The 19359-nt window shown below is 39.5% G+C and overlaps 1 long non-coding RNA gene across 2 annotated transcripts in view; it reads left to right on the top strand.

The window, feature by feature from the left end:
* The window catches only part of LOC141371797 (uncharacterized), a 40233-nt gene extending 21489 nt beyond the window's left edge, over nt 1-18744 (top strand). Inside the window, exons 2-5 of one of the 2 annotated variants that reach the window (XR_012377032.1) lie at nt 3789-3975; nt 5050-5175; nt 17942-18163; nt 18289-18744. This is a non-coding gene — a long non-coding RNA (uncharacterized lncRNA). Of the gene's footprint in view, nt 1-3788; nt 3976-5049; nt 5176-8582; nt 8822-17941; nt 18164-18288 lie in introns of those variants that run through there. The other variant, XR_012377033.1, reaches the window with a different exon arrangement.
* Nucleotides 18745-19359: the final 615 nt, after the last annotated feature.

The raw sequence follows: 19359 nt of genomic DNA on the forward strand, positions 1-19359 counted from the left end.
CCCATCAAAAAGGAGAATTACAGACCAATATCCTTGATGAACATGGATGCAAAAATTCTCACCAAAATACTAGCCAATAGGATCCAATGGTACATTAAAAGGATTATTCACCATGACCAAGTGGGATTTATCCCTGGGCTGCAAGGTTGGTTCAACATCCGCAAATCAATCAACGTGATACAATACATTAACAAAGGAAAGAACAAGAATCATATCCTCTCAATAGATGCAGAAAGAGCATTTGACAAACTACAGCATCCTTTCTTGATCAAAACTCCTCAGAGTATAGGGTTAGAGGGTACCTACCTCAATATCATAAAAGCCATCTATGAAAAACCTACAGTGAATATCATTCTCAATGGGGAAAAGCTAAGAGCTTTCCCCCTAAGGTCAGGAAAGCGGCAGGGATGTCCAGTATCACCACTGCTATTCAACATAGTATTAGAAATCCTAGCCACAGCAATCAGACAACAAAATGAAATTAAAGGCATCCAAATTGGCAAAGAGGAAGTGAAACTCCACTCTTTGCAGTTGATATGATACTTTATGTGGAAAACCCAAAAGACTCCACCCAAAACTGGTAGAACTCATACAGGAATTCAGTAAAGTGGCAGAATATAAAATCAATGCACAGAAATCAGTGGCATTCCTATGCACCAACAACAAGACAGAAGAGAGACAACTTAAGGAGTCGATCCCATTTACAATTGCATCCAAAACCGTAAGATACCTAGGAATAAATCTAACCAAAGAGGCAAAGGATCTGTACTCAGAAAACAATAAAATACTCATGAAAGAATTTGAGGAAGACACAAAGAAATGGAAAAACGTTCCATGCTCATGGATTGGAAGAACAAACATTGTGAAGATGTCAATGCTACCTAGAGCAATCTACACATTCAATGCAATCCCCATCAAGATACCATCCACTTTTTTCAAAGAAATGGAACAAATAATCCTAAAATTTGTATGGAACTAGAAGAGACCCCGAATAGCCAGAGGAATGTTGAAAAAGAAAAGCAAAGCCGGCGGCATCACAATTCCGGACTTCCAGGTCTATTACAAAGCTGTCATCATCAAGACAGTATGGTACTGGCACAAAAACAGACACATAGATCCATGGAACAGAATAGAGAGCCCAGAAATGGACCCTCAACTCTATGGTCAACTCATCTTCGACAAAGCAGGAAAGAATGTCCAGTGGAAAAAAGACAGTCTCTTCAACAAATTGTGTTGGGAAAATTGGACAACCACATGCAGAAGAATGAAACTGGACCATTTCCTTACACCACACACAAAAATGGACTCTAAATGGTTGAAAGACCTAAATGTGAGACAGGGGTCCATCAAAATCCTAAAGGAGAACACAGGCAACAACCTCTTTGACCTCAGCCGCAGCAACTTCTTCCTAGAAACATCACCAACGGCAAGGTAAGTAAGGGCAAAAATGAACTATTGGGACTTCATCAAGATAAAAAGCTTTTGCACAGCAAAAGAAACAGTCCACAAAACCAAAAGACAGCCATCAGAATGGGAGAAAATACTTGCAAATGACATATCGGATAAAGGGCTAGTATCCAAAATCTATAAAGTACTTATCAAACTGGACACCCAAAGAACAAATAATCCAGTCAAGAAATGGGCAGAAGACATGAACATTTTTCCAAAGAAGGCATCCAAATGGCCAACAGACACATGACAAAGTGCTCAACATCGCTCGGCATCAGGGAAATCCAAATCAAAACCTCATTGAGATACCACCTCACAACCGTCAGAATGGCTAAAATTAACAAGTCAGGAAACGACAGATGTTGGCGGGGATGTGGAGAAAGGGGAACCCTCCTACACTGTTGGTGGGAATGCAAGCTGGTGCAACTACTCTGGAAAACAGTATGGAGGTTCCTCAAACAGTTGAAAATAGAGCTACCATACGATCCAGCAATTGCACTACTGGGTATTTACCCCATAGATACAAATGTAGGGATCCGAAGGGGTACGTGCACCCCAATGTTTATAGCAGCAATGTCCACAATAGCCAAACTGTGGAAAGAGCCAAGATGTCCATCGACAGATGAATGGATAAAGAAGAAGTGGTATATATACACAATGGAATATTATGCAGCCATCAAAAGGAATGAGATCTTGCCATTTGCAATGACGTGGATGGAACTGGAGGGTGTTATGCTGAGTGAAATAAGTCAATCAGAGAAAGACGTATCATATGACCTCACTGATATGAGGAATTCTTAATCTCAGGAAACAAACTGAGGGTTGCTGGAGTGGTGGGGGGGTGGGAGGGATGGAGTGGCTGGGTGATGGACAGGAGGGTATGTGCTTTGGTGAGCACTGCGAATTGTGTAAGACTGTTGAGTCACAGATCTGTACCTCTGAAACAAATAATGTAACACATGTTAAGAAAAAAAAAAGATAGCAAAAAAAACAACAACGGTATACTTACCATGTCACAGGGTCTATGCTAAGTACTTTATAGGAACTGGCATGCTTAATACTATCAACAACTCCATTATTATTAATGTCCCTGCTATCAGTTCATTGCTTCTCTGGTCTTTGTGCAAGTTCGCCCAGCTAGCAAGTAAAAGACCTGGCATCTGGATCCAAGTAGTATGGATTCAGGGCCTATGCACCTAACCGCTACACCAAACTGCCTCTTACATGTAAACATAATGAATATATTGTGTTTCACAAGGTTACCAATTGTGTGATACAAAGCACCCTTTTTATTCTTCACTTGGTGGTGACATATAAGCTATTATGTATGCATACTAGAACTCTGTGATTCCATTGCTTTTTACCCTATATCATATTTTATACTGCTCACATGATTCTATGATTCTTTATGTCTTCAATGGAAAGGTAGTATTAAATCATTAGCTATCAGCCCCCCCATATGTTAATTTCTCCACCTAAGTCATCTCTAGTTTTATTATGTAAATATATGTTTTGTGGGGAAGATTTCTGTGCATATATTACCCAGTTACAGGTTGCATGTAACTTTGAGAGTTTCCTCGAACTATACTTAGAATTAACCATACGACTCGGTCATCAATAGTAAAATTTGGAACATAGATAATATGCTAGTGTGACTTTTTGATACCTTATTATCATTTTGCACCTAGTATAATATAAAAAAGTTAAATATTGAAAGGAATCAGAATGAAAGGGTAGAAACTGATTAATTAGAAATGATGGTTATTGGCAGGGGGGAAATGATCCCACCTTTTGCAAATGGATAATCTTGACTTCATCCTCAACTTTCTGGAATTGTTTACTTGAAAAGATAAAAGCTCCATGAGAATTTGGGCTTCCTCTGTGTTCTAATTCACATTGCTCTTTATGTTTAGTTTCTGCACAAAAAGTGAAGAAAATTTAAGCTATTAAGTCAATGATCTCTCATACTCTCAAAACAAAATAAAACTCCACAAAAAAATCGTTTTCAGTCCTATAATTTGGAGTTTTGCATACCCTTTCTGGAAATGTACACTTTTTTTTTCTCTAGTCCAAACCAAAATAATTTACTGGTTTGAAGAAAAATGATTGAATTCTAAACTTTACCATGGAAGATTGTAAATGAGTGAGCAGTTTTCCCACCTGACAGCCAAGCCAGCACAGTGTCTTCTAGTGTGTAACTTGGCTCTACAACTCATTATTGTTACCATCATTATATCTCCCATATGACAGCTTTAGTTTTCTGAAAAGGGTTTAATTGGTTAAAAAAAACTCCTGTCCATTTCCCAGGAGCGTGATGCCTGTTTTGTTCTTTCTTTCAGAAAGGAAGGATGAAAGTCAAAGCAAGAGTGCTCATGGACACCTTTTGAGCGCCCTGTGGAGTGGAGATGCCCCATTTGACCTTTCATTCCTCAACAGAAAGATTCCACAGAGATAATGTAGGGAGCTTACATGAGCCAGAGCTGAGTTCCTGAACTTAGTTATGTATGATTCAGAAACAGTTCTATGGTAAGTAGAGCATCTTGTTTGCAGTATTTTTTAATATAATTTTAAAGATCTCTGGGTGGCTGCATTTATTTTTTAATAAATACATGTCCAAACGTGTTTATATATGAATATGAAGTGTGCATTATGCATTAGTTTACACTTCCATAAACAAAAAAAAATGACTGAGGTGCTGCCTCCATCGTGGGTTACCTATGTACTGGTTATTTTGATTTTTTTCCTTAACTGTGCCCAAAGGATATTACTTTTATCCATTTTCACATGAATAAACCCATGTTAGTGATGTGAGGTTTTTCTTTTTTTTCCATTTTGTCTTCTTTCAGTTAATTTTAACTTCATTATTAAGATGAATTGTAATGATGTTAAAACCCCAGAGGCAAACTGGCTTCATTTGATTTCTTCCGGTAGATGGAAAAAAAAAAAAACTGTTAGCAGTTCCAATCTTCTGTGAAATGTGCCCTGTACTTTGTGCTTACATTTTTAATGTGCCGTTCAAAACAGAATTGATTTGGTTCTTTCTTTTAAAATATAAAATAATAAATATTTTATAAGAGAAAGGATCGTTTGTTTTTTTTTCGGGGGGGGGTATGAGCAACTGAAACAGTAAAAATAATCTCACCATAATAACCACTTAAAAACAAAACAATACTGTTTTTAGTTTGAGTTTCCAAAAAATATATGCGTCAGGATGCGGCTTGTTTGGTTCTGTGCCATCTCAGGAAGAGAATTTTGTCTTGGCACTTCATGAAGTCTGTCCCCTGTTCAGGACTTCTGGTCTCCCAGACAAAAAGAGATACAAGTAACAAATTATGTCTGGAATTCACTCAAAGGAAAACATATTACAGATGTGTCAAGTATCATGATTTCTGGTGGAATATCAGGCACCCTTGTGAAAAAAAAATGACACAGTTTCATGAATGATGTAGGCTTTTATAATGTAAACTTTATGCAAAGAAGGGGACCATTTTTTGCCAAGCTCCCTGTAGTCATCAGGATAGTCCCTGTATTACCTAGAACCTGCCTTGTCCATTAATTTATGTAAAAAAATTTATTGAACATTTTCTCTGTGTCTTGTAGGAGCTAAAAGCATGAATTAAACACAGATCCTGCGCTCAAGGAACTTCCAAGTCTAATAGCAGAGGTGGACCAGTGCATATCACTTATACTCATGGAAGACCAAGAAAAAAGGAAGAAGAAAAAGAAGTAAGTGCCACATGAAAGGAATATGAGTATTTATCATGGGATCTCTTAGGAAGGGAATCTGAGTTAAAGACTGTTTCTTCTTTGTGGAAGGCATCAAGTACAGGGAATGGGGTGGTTTTTGCTTGGAAATTATTTTTCTGTGATGGAATTTAATCTCACCTGAATTTTTGAGAACAGAGGCATTTTCAGTTGCTGCTTCTTCATCTTTTCTGTCTTGATAGGGCAGAGGCTTCTGTGAACTAAAGGGGCCCCTCACCCACCCTTTTGGTAACAAACCTGAGCCTGCCTTGCCAGCCTAATTATTAGCAAACTGCTCTTGCTAGATCAATGGGCATGCTTTCAAGTCTAATAAGAATGAAAAAAAGTGTTCAAAGCTGAGATATTTTTAGTCCTACAGACAGATTGATTTTCTATGAGATTCTGAATTACCTTAAAAACCTTCTTTTAAATTCTAGCTAACATTTCTGGTTTGAGACTCATGATGATGAAAGAATGTTTTCTTGGATACCCCTCCTTCTCCAGCTTGTTTCTCATTTCTCTGGGTTGGGAATTCATTCATGCTTTCTCAGTAAATGTAACATCCTGATGGTATCAACTTTTGCTATATTTAAAAAAAATGGTAACTTGGTTGCTTAAAATTAAAAGAAAAATTATTCATCATGATTCTGAAGACTGTCTCAATGTTCTGGGCTGTGATGGATCAGCTGGGGTAAGATGGCTGCATTCTCATGTTTGGAAACTCAGCTAAGAAACCCGTGAGGGTTGGGATCTCTCCATGTAGTTCCTCATTATTTGGAGGCAGTAGGGGTCCCAGAAGCAAGCAAAGGCAGGCCCCCATGTATGCTCTTGAAGTTTCTGCTTCTGGCAAGTTGGCTAATGTCCCATTAACTAAAGAAAGGCATAAGACCAAGCTCAGATTTCAAGAGTTGAAGAAAAAGACTGCATTTCTTGATAGGAAATGTGGCAAAGTTACGTTGCAAAAGGCAATGCATATGAGGAGGTGTGAACAAATTTGAGGCTCTTACTGCTACATTTTGCTATACCAGTTTACCACGGTTCACTACACCAATTTACCCCAGAGAGGTGAACAGGAGGTGAACTCACAAGAGGAAGCTATTTGGGCATAGACATTCTATAGTAGATCTTAAAGAACTCCAACTGTAGATGGACTTCCCTGAATCTCCCCTTTATTGCAAGTTTCATCCTCCTGCAAGTCATTACCTCTTAGAGGTTTTGGAAACTGCACTAAACTAGATGTTGACAGAGGCACTCATGGCCAAGAGGGAGGCTCTAAAATGAGAGTGGAGCTTGTTAAAGAAAAAAAATGGCACTGGACAAGATGAGCAGACAGAAGTTGATTTTATTTCAGTACTATTGCCAGCAATAGGGCAGAGAGCCCAGAACAAGTCTGGATACTTAGCTTCATGGACACAAAGACGGAGGGTTTTAAACCCTGAGAGTGAGCTCGTGGAAAAGTACTAGAGGATGCTAAGAGAAGAGGTTGGTCAATAGAGGTGTTGAGCACATTTAGTTATTCCGGAATTTGCAGATGCTTTTTTTCCTTCTGGGATTAACCTACCTGTGTTTGCTAATTGACACCATGGAAGTTATATGGAAGAATAGGCTCCTATTCTCCACAGGGATTGGGAGATAGGGGTGCTATCTTCCCCATTGTTTACATTTCAAAAATGATTCCTAGGTCCTTGAGAAAAACATTTCCTAAGTTGTGAAACTGGCAGGAGGCTGAGATTTACATATATTTCAAAGGGGCAGAGAAAGAATTTACAATGACAAGTTTTCTAAAATATCCTCTCTGAGAAAAGGAAGGTCAGGGGCCTGGAGTCAGGAATAAGCCTGTCTAAAGTATAGTCAAGCTGAGGGGGTCATGAAGACCATCTTGATCATGCTGTCCAGGAGCAAAACAATGTGTTGCTTACCTCTGCACAGGCCTGCCTGGCTAAACGTCCTCCTTGCCGTAATGACTGTCCAAGAGAAGAGAACATTTCAACCAATTTCATGTTTTAATAACTGTTCAGAAAGTTTATAAGGAATTTTAGGAAAAATCTATGTATAATTCTTTTGTTTTCTATGCTATTTTCTAATGAATAGTTGATATCATCATTTCCAGTCAGTGTCTCTCACCTGAGTGTCCCTCTGGTTCCCTCCTCTGGGGCCCTGACACGGTCATGTATCTATAGTGGTGTCATGTATGATATCTCCATTAAAGGCCAGGTAGCCGATATGCATTCTATAGAACAGGAAACGAGGTCTAGAGACATTAGATGATTCACTCTAAGTTTCATAGATCAGTAAGTACAACCAAGATGGGATTTGGATCAAAGTGTGTCTGATTGTTAATACCTAGGCTCTGAGTACTCCTCGAACAAGCCAGTGTCAGAGGTAAAGCTGGTCCTGGGTTACTTGTGGGTTACCCCACTATCTTAAATATCCTTTAATTTCCTGTTTACTTCTCATTTTCCCCTCATTATGACATCTGTCCTTCCAAAACACTTACCCTTGTCCCAGCTGGCTCTCTGACTTATTAAAACCAGTTCTTAGGTAAGGTTTTGATGTCTACCTTGCAAAGGTGTTAGATTAAGGTGTCCTTTTAATTGGGAAATGAAATGTCGATAACCTATGAAGGAAAATTTAATCACCAATCAAGTGGATGAGGGAAGCTTTGTTTTTGTTTGCTTTCTTTTTGTTTTTAAACTAGTAGAATGAAGAGGGGAGGGAAGAGAGTGCTCTGTCCAAGGTGCATGAAGACATAGGTCAGCATATCAAGCATTGTATGAAGGTGTAGCCTTAATAACCTGGGACAGGTAGTTCTATTGGAAACATTCTCATGCTCTGAGAGGTTGCATTTCTGTCAACAGAAGAATATCATTTTTTTGAACTTGCTTGAAGTGAGATTTCTTAATTTTCTCAAGAGTAAAATTAATGTCTCAAGAGTATACTGTTTTCTTCTAGTAGAAGTTGATATCCCCTCTGGTCTTAATGCTGTTAGTCGCAAGGCTATTCTTAAAACCATCCCTGAAAAATAATGAGCCACCTGAACAGAAACTCTGATAGAACATTCCCTCTTAGAAATTCTGTTTTGTGCCATTCCTGTTTGGACCATACTATGCAGTTAAGGGTTTTCTAGTTCCTGTGAGTAGTGGGAAGAATGCTCATTGAACAATGGATGTAAATATGACACTTGTGTATTTCAGGAATGGTGAAACTGAGCCTTAATTAGATAGGACAGGGAGGGAAACAAGGTCTTTCCCTCTTGTGATGCCCCCATATCTTATTTCTGAAATAAATAACCTGTAAATAATTGGCCTAGATATAGTGTAATAAAATGGTTCAGTTTTATAAATGGTGATGTGTAGGAAGCACTGTAGAACTCGTGACTTCTTTTCTAGGCTTTGGTTAAACCTTCGGAGGCATGGCTGCCCAGGAGGCGGAGATGTTTGTTCTACCCTAATTATCCCAATTGGAAAGTCTGTTTGGCCCGTCGGAAGGTGGCCAGATAACGAATGTGGACATCACTGTTCTCAGCTTGGATTCAGAAACCTGCTTTTCAATGCCTTGTGGAAGGCAGTGGCTGGCTGACTACTGCCACGTTAGCCTCTCTGTAACCATGGGTGTAATTCCAAATCAAAGACCCCTGTTGTAAGCACTGTCAATCTGGCATCTTCCAAGATTAAAAAAAAAAAAAAATAGAATCATCCCATTTGTGAAGATTCTGGTTGTAATGAGCTGCAAATCATTGGAGAGCTTTCCTTTGGGAAGCTCAGAAGACAGAGAAGCTCAGAAGATGCTATTTTTAGAGTTCCAAATAGGTTTATCTCAGTCAGCATCTAGGCTGTAGTAACCAAATTTTGATTAGAAATGCTCCAGAGGAGGAAAAAAGTGGCATTCACTGATCTTTGGACACTTTAGAACTCAAATTCTATATCTTTTTTTAAGTTTTACTTTATTATGTTATGTTAATCACCGTACATTACATCATTAGTTTTTGATGTAGTGTTCCATGATTCATTGTTTGTGTATAACACCCAGTGCTCCATTCAATACGTGCCCTCTTTAATACCCATCACCAGGCTAACCCGTCCCCCCTTCCCTCTAGAACCCTCAGTTTATTTCTCAGAGTCCATAGTCTCTCATGGTTCGTCTCCCCCTCCGATTTCCCCCCCTTCATTTTTCCCTTCCTACTATCTTCTCTTTTTTTTTTTAAACATATATTATTTGTTGCAGAGGTACAGTTCTGTGATTCAACAGTCTTACTCAAATTCTGTATCTTGAAAGCTGCCGAATCCTTTCTAAATGGCCTTTGTGAGGGTATCACCAGGCAAAGGGAAATGAGGCAGGCACTCGTAAGTTATTATTTCTAGAAAATGTCTGTTCACATAATCCTGTTTGGTCAGGGTACCTATCGCAGACTCTCAGCACTCCATGGCAGGCAGGGCAATAAAGCATTAACTCGTGGACAGGAGATTTGCTTCTTGCCTGATTACTTCAAAATAGTGAGTTGTAGGGAGCTGTTGCTGTGTCCAGTATGAATTAACTCCTGCTTTGGCGGGTGTGTGGAGGTACAGAAAGTGGTATGAAATTGTGCTCTACAAAACCCCGGGCATACTGGCTGGGACTAAGTGTGTGGCTTAAACAGCAATGTATTGTTCTTAATAAGTTTGGAGACCCTCCCCAAGTCCCCAACTTAATTGGTGATTGTTCTATAGACCATCATAACAACAGGGGAGGGTGTTTCGCTGAAGAACCAAATAGTTAACCTGCCAACACATTTGTTTTACATTAGCCTCTAAGAGTTTTTCCCATCTTACACAATCCATCCAAGCGAAGGAAAGAACAATATAATTGATGGGCTCAAAATTGTAATCAGATCAGTAAATTGCCTGATTTACTGATGCTGTGCGTCAAACAGTCACATGCTAGGTAAAGGGAGGGTGGGAAATGTGGGTGTTGACTAACTACAAATGCTGTTTGCCAGTAGAAACAACCATTGTAACCTGTTTTTCATTCCTTTTATTGCATGTAGTTTAATGTGTGTGTCTTCTGCATTAATGGATAAAGATACTTAGCTGGATGTGGGCAGTTTGTAGGAGGGATTAGAGGGAAAATCTAAAGCTTGGGGTGTAATTAGGTATTTGACCTAAAGAGAAAGGAAGCTCAGGAAGGAGAAAGAGTTCAGTTAGGATTTCCAAGTTAAAGGAGAATCCATTTCTGAGGCAGTGGCTCTTTGTAGCTGGCATATTTTTGCTGTGATCCATACAATAGGAAACAAGCAAGGATGGGGCTTCCTTCCAATCCCTGTCTTTCTTCCACACCTGCATCCACCCACTGATGTGCAAATACAGTACTTCTACAGTGGTATAGACAGTGCACCTCTGTATCTAACCTAATATTTAACCAGAGAAATGGTTTTATTTTGTAAGATACAGGCTACATGATTCACCGTGATCCAGTTCTATTTTCTATCAAAGTAGGTCCCTTTGGGAAAGATATACTAAGAAAATTGTGTTCTGCATTCCTATGCAGACTTTTTAGTGACAGTTAATTTTACCCATGAGGCTTATTTTGTGAATATGTTTTTGTATACAAACAATCTCTAAATGTACTGGATTTAGTGTGACCGAGATAAATGACTTTCATCTCCAAAAAACAGACTTTCGTGATACAAAGCATTCTGTTGGGGTTGATATCTTTTAAATCGCGTTTATTACTTCAAGGACTCCATATACGCTCTCTTTCGGATAACTTTTTGTTTCTCTACTGGGAGGCTTATCCATATTTACATCCCTGTGACAGATTTTCCTACACTTCTTGAAAATAGGGGGTCTGTCTTCTTATCCCATGTCACTTCTTCATCTCTTCCCTTAAATCCATCTCCTTCCTCATCCAGACAGGTATGGTTCCATTTACTAACATTTCTCTCTCCCACCTCATTAATCTGTCTTCTGTGCTCTTTTCCCCCTCATGTTTTAAGAAACTCAGATGTCTCCCATTTTCAAATTACCTTGCCTTGACACTGTGTCTCCCATCTGAAGTAGCCTCTCAACTCTTGTCTCATGTAAATGTCTTTTACTCTCTTCTTATAATATTAACTGTATGCTAGTCCATCATTTACCATTCATTCCTCAGTTTGCTGTGATTGGCTTTCAACCTCCCACACTCTGGAAACTGCTCTTGGAGATTATTAACTATCATCTCATTGCCAGTTCCAGTGAGTGTGTTCCCTTTGCAGCTTCCAGGCTTCTCTGCGCACGCTTGCCTACTCTGTGCTCGGTGTTGGTAACACCATCTTCTTCCAGTCGGCCTCCCTGTCTGTGACCGTTCATGCTCTTCCTCATTGTTCAGGTGTTGGTGAACCCCAGGCTTCTGTCTTCTGCCCACTGTCCTTGTTTCACACGGTGTCTTTTAGTGGTTCCACTGGACTCCAGCCTTTACCTTATTGCCTCCCAGTTCTTATCTTTAGGTTATACTTTTCTTCAGGTTTCTCCAGGTAAGCTTGTTGGATATTTGGGACATTCAGACGTCCCGCACACTCCTCAAACTCATTAAGTTCCAAATTAAACATCAGTTTCCCCCACCAGAATTTAGACTCACTCTTCCACCAGAATTTTTTTTTCCAGAAATTCAAAAGTACCTAAATTTATAAAGAATAACTTAACAATTGCTAGTGTACATGAGTGGCAGAAAGATAGAGGTAGGACCAGGTTCAGGGACAGGACAATGTTCTCCCAGCTTTCAGCTTTATGTAAGAAGGCTAGATTGCGTTTTCTCTTACACCAAATCAGGCGCTACTACTCCTGAGTCTGGATAAATATTAAAACTCTAGCCTTTGATTAAGGAGTATCTTACCCAGTCTCTCCTCTGTCCTAGGCTTCTCTTATCCCCTTCCCCAAATCTTACCTCAAACTTCATGAACAAAAGTCTTGTTTCCTGGAGATTTTTTTAAAAATTAAAATATAGATACCCAGATATTCTTTGTATCTGAAGGGTATGTATATGGCGTGGAGTGGAGTATAGAGAGTTATTCTTTTTTTCCTTTTCATTAATGTTTAATTTTTAAAAATGTGATACCTGTATATGGCTCAGGATCTAGACAGCCTGGATTATTCTTGCACCTGCTTTGTCTGCAGTTGCCAGTTTACACGAAAGTATCGGCAGGTACCCAGTGAATCACTGAGTTCCAGACAAACCCCTCCTTGTAACCACTATGTAGTACTTTCCTACATTCTTGTGGGAATCAGAACTAATTTTCAATTAGTAATCAGAGTAATTAATAACTGGCATGAAGTAGCCTATAAGCATGAAGAGCAAAAAATGACTAGCAGCAGCCATAACTTTGAAATAATAATGAGTAATCCATTAATTTTACTTGTTAAAATCAACTTTATTGAAGAAGCATTTATATCCAGTGAAATGAGCCACTTTAAGTATTGAGTTTTATGAGTTTTGAACTCACTCAATCACCATGCTAATCAAAATAAGGAACATATTTACCACACCCCAAATTTCCCTCATGCTCCTTATTGGTTTGCCAGGGCTATTGTAACAAGCACTTCAAACTGGGTGGCTTAAGCAACAGAAATTTGTTGTCTCAGATCTGGAGGCTGGAAGTCTGAGATAAGGGTTGGAAGAGTTGATTCCTTCTGAGGGCTCTGAGGAAGAATCTAATCCATGTCCCTCTCTTAGTTTCTTTTGGCTTGCTGGCAGTCACTGGTGTCCCTTGGCCTGTAGATGTGTCACCTACTCTTCTGCAGTCTTCACAGGGCATTCTCCCTCTGGGCCTGTCTCTCAGTCCTAGTTTCCCTGTTTTATAATTCACAGGTCATATTGGATTAGATCTTTCCCTAAAGGTCTCGTCTTAACTTGACTACATTTGTAAAGATCCTATTTTCAAATGAGGTCACATTCTGAGGCACTGGGGGGTTAAGACTTAAACATATCTTCTACTATCACCCCCCTTTTTCTGAGAGCATTCCCTAATACACCACGTGAAAAAGGATCCCTGTTCAATCTCTTCTTCTAGAAACCTGTCTCTTGGGTGGATTATATGGCCCAGCAAGTTCAGTGGTGCTGCAGGGGCATATGGATGCTCTTCACAGTGTCTAGAAAGCCCCCATAGGAGAGTCACAGTGCAGACCTCTAAGATTCTGGGGAACGTGCTGTGTTCTGGGGAAGAATATGACTTACTGTTTGAAAAGCAGCTTGTGGTATGGTACTGTGCCCTCGTAGAGATTAAAAGTCTGACGAAGGAACCTTATGTGAATACGCCACCAGAGATGCCCATCGTGATCAGGGTGTTAACAGATTTTCTAAGGTGATAATGCCAGGCAGGTGCATCAGGAATCCTTTTATGATAGAGACGTTCGCGCAGTTTCAGGAGACACAAGTAAATCGCATGAACAGGTGGTTCAAATTCCTGTCACTGCTCTCAAAAAAATTTATGGTTTCTGTGAAGTTTCCTTCAACAACCGACAGAGCTCAATATGTTACTGCTAGGCAAGAGTGAGTCACCACTACATTACAGCCTTCTCAGACATGGTCATGAAAGATGGTTATGAAGGGACATTTCCCCAGTGGGCAGAACTGCAAGCATGCACTTGGATGTTTGTGCTTTATGAGTGAGGAATTCGTCTAAGGTATGGATATACATGGCCAATTGCTTGGTTATTTAGGGATGTTGAAAGAATAAGATTAGAAGGCCAGAAATGAAGAAGTTTGAGGAAGAGACACGTGGTTAGGCTGATGATAATAGGCACAGAAATTGAGAATTTTTATGTCTCACATCCTACCAGCATCTACCTCAGAGAGTCACTACGTATCAGCTGTGTAGGGTGACTCATTTTGCAGATGTTAGCCAGTCTTTCTCCTTGGTTATCCCCCTACTTATACACTGGGCCTGTGAACAGAGTGGTGATCATGGCGGGCATAGAGGCTGCCTGTCACTAACGCTGAGGATTTCTGGCTGCCCTCCTGCTAGCCCAGATCGACTGAGACCAACTCCTTGACTTGATATCATCCCTCAGAGAGACCAGATAACCATTTAGCGGCTGGCTGATTATATCAGATCCATTTCAACCCTGGAATTGTCAACCATTATCCCATAACTCAGCTATGGATTTGCTTTCATAACCTGTAGTGCCTCTGCCAACACTACCCTTTAAGGGTTTTTAATGCCTGACTCACCACAGGAAACTTTCTCATAAAGAAGGTATGACTCTGGGTGCATGACCACCCATGTGATCCACTGCTACTACCTTATCCACGTCATGTGGAAAAACTTGCCTAGTAGGATGATAGAAGGGCATATTAAAAGTTCAGTTAAGGTACGAGCTAGAGTATCATTCTCCACAAGGTACAGGATCTGTTCACAAGGTTGAAGTTTATACATTGAACTAATGACCATTGTATCATGCTATGTACTCAATAGCTAAACTACCTGGATTTGGGAACCATGTGGAAGTAGGATTGGCTCTCTCACTAGCTCTTCTAGGGATCCACGTGTGAAATTGTGTTTATCATCTGTGCAATCTTAGAATACGCTAGATTAAAAGTCCTCATTCTCAGGACTGGTAAAGTGACGCTTTCACCAAGGGATATGGTAACAGATCCATTGAGCTTGAAGCTGTGACTTCCATTTGAACATTTTGGGCTCTTTGTGCTACTGAACCAGCAAAAAAAGGAATTACCATACTAGTTGGGGAAATTCACTTTAAGTTTCGTTAACTTTATTCTTGTATCCCAGTGAAGATCTAGGGTGATGGCTGTACTAATAGGACAGAAAGGAGTATATCTAAAATTCAGGGAACTCATCACCTTTTGATACCTTTAAACTCTGTGCTAATCATATATTGAAAATGGTAGCAGCCATAGCCCAACAAGGATAAAGCATCTGAGGATGTGATGCCTTAGGGTTGGAAGGTCTGGATCACCCTGCCAGGCAAGTAAATTAGACGAACTTAAGCACTGATTAAGGGTAAGGCAATCCAGAATAAGTAATGAAATAAATAATCGTGCAAACACTCTTATTTGGTGCTCTGATTTTTGGTTGAACATAGACGAAGACTCTTAGGAATTGATGAAACCTATAGAGGGTCAGGGTAATGGAATTTCTCTTAATTCTTCTCCTTCTCCCACTCATATTCTTCTTTTGTTACTTTTTGTGAACTTTTCTTTTAGGTTTTATTCTAGTCTGCATTTATTGCCAGCTCCTTATTTCAGGGTTGGCATATTATTTGGAAAGCACTCTGAATCTTTGTAAATGTTTTAACTTAGGAAATATATAAAGCATATAGAAAAGCATAGGGAATAATATTGCAGGCATCCATTACATCCACCAAATAAAATATAGATACAATTGAAGCCATTTCTTAATGCTTCGCAGACCCGCTCTGCTCCCCCTTCAGAGACAACCACCACACTAAAGCTGATGTATATGTATTTCTATGTGCTGGAATTCATAAATAATACATAACTACATATTTTAAAATTAAATAAATTATATCACATGGTATATAGTTTTATGTGTAACTTATTTTTTATTTAATATATTTTTGAGATTTATTTTCGTTGATTAGGCTTGATTTTTTTTTAAAGTCCAGAAGTTGGTTTTGTTTCATTTTGTCATTTTGTGTTGTTTTTTCACCATTATTTTAATTATCCCTGTTCTAAGACCATGAACTCTTTGTATAACTCTAGAACGTTCCATTCTCATTAGCAGAGCTCTAGTAATTCTGGAATATAAGAGACACACTCTATTCCAGCCTAAGATATGTGTAACAGAATAAATGACTGCCACTGAAGGGTGACTTGTTTTCTCTCCATTGCAGTATTCTGGTGCTGGTTTCAGGAAAGCTGTCTTGGATTTCAGTTTTGCAAGAGAAAAAATTCCAGGTTGAGACCCAGAAAATTTAACAGAAGTTATTGACTCTCTTACCCAGTTGTTTACCAATAATTATTGAGAATAAATTAGTTCTCACTTTTGTTCTCTTTTCCAACAGAATGCCATTCTCATTGCTCGAAAATATATTGTGTTTGGAAGCAATAAAAAAAAAAAGAGCAAAGAATGAATAAGGCTTCGGTGGGTAGCTGGGAAATAACTCTAAAATTCTTACAGAGAGCTACCACAGTAACTGAAAAGGATCAATAAACCCACAAGTAACATCAAACAACAGCACCTCTATTAAACATAACAGCTGTACCATGGAGCTACTGTGCTAAATCCTTTCTTTCCTCTTAAAAAAAAGTGTTAAAACAGATTTTTAGAAGTCTAACAAAGTCTTTATAAACACACCTACTCTCCAGAAATTTAAGATCCACGTCAATTTTTGAAGTTTTTATTTTTCCTCCCTTAGTACCAAGAGCCTTCTCTATACCTGCTCTCATGATTGTTAGTAGCCTTCCCAAGAATGGTCTGTACTGGGGGCCTCAGGGCAAGTGGTGGCTGGTAATATTAGCTCTAGTTTATAGCTCACTGCCCTTCTAATAGATATGGCCAGGCATTATCAGATACTCTCAGTTCTATCAAGTCACATAGCAGTGAACAATAGACGCCAGGAGGGATTTGGATGTAAAAAAAAAAAAAAAAGGTAGTATAAGAGCACCTAGTTGAGTTTTATGGAGCTCTGCTTGCTTATTTTGGTTTGATGACAAGAAAAACATTCTGGACTTTGAATGAATTGGTTGCTGGGTGTTGGAACATTGTCAGTTCCCCATAAAAACTGTATTCACCTTGTCCTTTAAGTGTGGAGGGGTCAGATATCCTGCATTTTTTAGTTCAGAGATCTCCAGATTGAGAGCTGCTGCATACAAAGATCTGCATTTGAACACGATGTAAATCATGAAATCCTTTCCATATTGACTTCTTTCACTTAGTAATATGCATTTAAGCTTCTTCCATGTCTTTTCATGGCTTGATAGCTCATTTCCTTTTAGCACTGAATAATAATATTCCATTGTCTGGATGCAACACAGTTTATTTATTCATCCACCTACTGAAGGACATCTTAGGTGCTTCCAAGGTTAGGCAATTATGAAGAAAGCTGCTATAAACATCTGTGTGCAGGTTTTAGTGTGGACATAAATTTTCATTTCCTTTGGATAAGTACCAAGGAGTGCAATTGCTGGATCTTATTGTAAGGGTATATTTAATTTTGTTAGAAACCACCAAACTCTCTTCCAAAGTGACTGTACCATTCCCATCAACAGTGAATGAGAGTTCCATTTGCCCTACATCCTACATACAGCATTTTGTGTTGCCAGTGTTCTGGATTTTGGCCATTTTAATAGGTATATAGTTGTAGCTCATTGTTGTTTTAATTTGCATTTCCCTGAAGACATATGATGTGTGGAACTTCTTTTCATATGCTTATTTTCCATCTGTATATATTTTTTTAACTATATTTTTATTTTGAAAGGAATCCTCATATTTAAAAACTGACCTATGCATATTTAAAAGTACTGACATAGACAGTACTACTAGATATTAGAATTAGTGACCACGTTTCAGTTACTTGTGCTAGTGTTAGAGGGAGGAGACCAACAATGGATCTGGGAGACAGTTCATCATGTACCCAGGACATGCCCAGTATTCATGCCAGTAGTAGGATGCAGGTTTAGTGTTCCTTCATCCCTCTTGGGACTGGTCTCCTGGTTATAAGAGGAAAGGGATAGAAATCCTGCTAATACAACAGTGGAAGAACACTCTGCAAAAGACTGTAACTATTAACATGACACATGCTTGTTTTTGCCATAGAAAATTTCACTCTGAAGTTGCTAAATACTCCATCAATGATGTATATTCATGAAAGGTCTACCCTTGGCCCTCAGAACTCAATGTTAAGAGCTTGGATCCTGGCTGTGATGCTAGTCGAACTTGGGGAGCAGAAAATGCACATGGAGACTGGAGAGGGAGAAAGACTAGGAAGAAGCAGAGATGGATTAATTCCCAACTGAGATTGAATTTAATGACTGAAAGGTAATTTGACTGGAAAAGTAAAGAAATTTTTGCAATAACATCTGAACTCTCAGATTTTATCATCAATTTAGTAGTGTGATAGATTGTTTTTGAAATGTTAACTTCTGTTTGTCTTCCCTTTCAAGCAGCCTATACACATTGCCACAGGGAGGAAATGCAGAGAAGAAAGCCCATCGATTTTAAGTCTCTTTCTGGATTATATGTTCAGGAATCCTTGGGCTTCAAGGTAACATGGACACAAATATTCTCAATAAATAATCTTGCACTAGAGAACCCAAAGTTTAAGGAATGTGGGTCTTCGCTTGGAGATTTAAAAGTCGTTTCCCACTCTATCTCTCTTTTTTTTTTTTTTTAAAGATTTTATTTATTTATTTGAGAGAGAGAGAATGAGAGATAGAGAGCACGAGAGGGAAGAGGGTCAGAGGGAGAAGCAGACTCCCCGCTGAGCAGGGAGGGAGCCCAATGCGGGACTCGGTCCCGGGACTCCAGGATCATGACCTGAGCCGAAGGCAGTCGCTTAACCAACTGAGCCACCCAGGCGCCCCATTTTTCCCACTCTATCTCAAGGGAAACTGGTGAGATAAGAGACCTGGGCGGGTCCCAAGGAGGTGAGCTGCCCGTCATTACTGCCATTCATCCAGCATATCTGGGTAGCCTTCCCCCTTCCCCGCCCGGCCACTTTAGGATCTGTGGTAGAATTGCATTTCTCAATGCTCTTCAGACTGGGTGTAGCCATATGACTTACAGTGACAAAGACAGCGTGGGTGAGAGTGATATGTGTAGCTTTAAGAGCTGTGGTGTGACTCACTACCTTCCTCTCCCACTGTGGTGGTTTTTACGGAAGCACTTGTTGAGATGAAGCCTTCAGTGGACTGAGTCCCTCGGTGAGCACAAGGAACAGGGCTTGTCCAACAACCTGCACTGGACGCAACACGAGAAGTTAACTTCTCTGGTGTTAAGCAATTGAGGTTTGGAGGCCTGTGTGTGTGTGTGTGTGTGTGTGTGTGTGTGTGTGTGTTTAGTCTAGCAGGTGTAAAAATAGAGCCCTAATGTTGCCGTCAGAAGTCTAGTTGCTGAAGTGCTTAGATTCTTTTTTTTTTTTAAAGATTTTATTTTTTATTTGAGTGAGAGAGCACGTGAGAGGGAAGAGGGTCCGAGGGAGAAGCAGACTCCCTGCTGAGCTGGGAGCCCGATGC

The sequence above is a fragment of the Callorhinus ursinus genome, unplaced genomic scaffold, assembly GCF_003265705.2.
Source record: "Callorhinus ursinus isolate GAN/ISIS: 27379988/994484 unplaced genomic scaffold, GSC_fseal_2.0 scaffold3, whole genome shotgun sequence".
NCBI lineage: Eukaryota > Metazoa > Chordata > Mammalia > Carnivora > Otariidae > Callorhinus > Callorhinus ursinus.